Source organism: Vombatus ursinus, unplaced genomic scaffold, assembly GCF_900497805.2.
Source record: "Vombatus ursinus unplaced genomic scaffold, bare-nosed wombat genome assembly UNPS02014789.1, whole genome shotgun sequence".
Lineage (NCBI taxonomy): Eukaryota > Metazoa > Chordata > Mammalia > Diprotodontia > Vombatidae > Vombatus > Vombatus ursinus.
Genome location: NW_020954567.1, coordinates 18513772 through 18515023, shown reverse-complemented (window position 1 = coordinate 18515023; position 1252 = coordinate 18513772). Strand labels below are relative to the sequence as shown.

The following is a 1252-nucleotide window of genomic DNA, read 5'->3' as shown; positions in this document are numbered from 1 at the left end:
TCATTAGCATCTAAGCCGTGTTCCTGGAGCAGGTGTGACTGGAAGTAGCTTCTGCATCTGGAGCTCAGGATAAACTAGACCCATTGAGGAAAGGCAGCTTCAGGGACTCCAGTAAGGACTCCAAGTAGTGAGCTACTACTGTACCTAAAGGAAGCTCCATGAAGGTCTCACAAAGGAGAGAAAGACTTGTAGCAACTAGGAGCTGTGAGTTACCCCTTGGCCACAAGAGGTCTCTAAACTTGACTTTCACCTACACTCTATGTACTGGTGGGAGAGTGAGCCATTGACTTTTTTTTTTTTTTTTTTGGCCAGGCAATGGGGTTAAGTGACTTTGCCCAGGGTCACACAGCTAAGTAAGTCTTATGTGTCTGAGGCGTATTTGAACTCAGGTCCCCCTGAATCCAGGGCTGGTGCTCTATCCACTGCACCATTGACTTTTGGGGGGATGTTTTATGCCAATTATTCTTACTATATCACCTTAGTAAATACCCCTTTCTAAAAGCTAATTAAGTCTGGCTGATTAATTAATATCAGTTGATAATGAGAAAAATATACTAGACCTGGAGTATTAAAAATCCAACCTTTGGCAGCTATTTGGAGGATGAATTAGAGAGGGGAGGGATCTGAGAAAGGGCTTGTTGCTGGGTTGTGTCTGACTCTTCATGACCCCATTTGGGGTTTTCTTGGCAAAGATATTGGAGTGGTTTGCCATTTCCTTCTCTAGCTCATTTTACAAATGAGGAAACTGAGGCAAACAGGGTTAAGTGACTTTCCTAGGGTCACACAGCTAGTGTCTGAGGTCATATTTGAACTCAGGGAATTGTCTTCCTGATTCCCATCTACTGTACCACATAGCTAACTCGAAGTAAGAGACTACCATAATTGTCCTGGTGATCTAAAGTAGGGTGGTGGCTATGTGAGTAAAGGTTATGGATAAAGTGTGTATTAAAGGACAGAAGGTTAGCACTCCCCTCGATAAGAATGGATGAGGTCTTAGTGGCCCTTACAACACACACAAGGGTATGGATAAGGAAATACTTTCTTTTGTAGGTCTCTTAGGATCTCTCCTGGGGTCACACAGCCAGTATGTGTCAGAGGTGGGGCTGGAGCCCAGTTCTTTATGCCTAAGTCAATAACTCACCTTATTGAGAAGCACAGAGAACTTGTTTCTTATGCCAAGAAATGGAATTTTTCTGCCAGATTCTGCTTTGAAGTAAGAGTGGGAAGAGGGAAATCAAATGGTCTGGTTCCA

General features: G+C 43.5%; 1 pseudogene; it reads left to right on the top strand.

Moving 5' to 3' along the window:
- Positions 1-938: 938 nt before the first annotated feature.
- LOC114047735 lies at positions 939-1048 on the top strand (annotated as a pseudogene).
- The last annotated feature ends 204 nt before the right edge of the window (positions 1049-1252 follow it).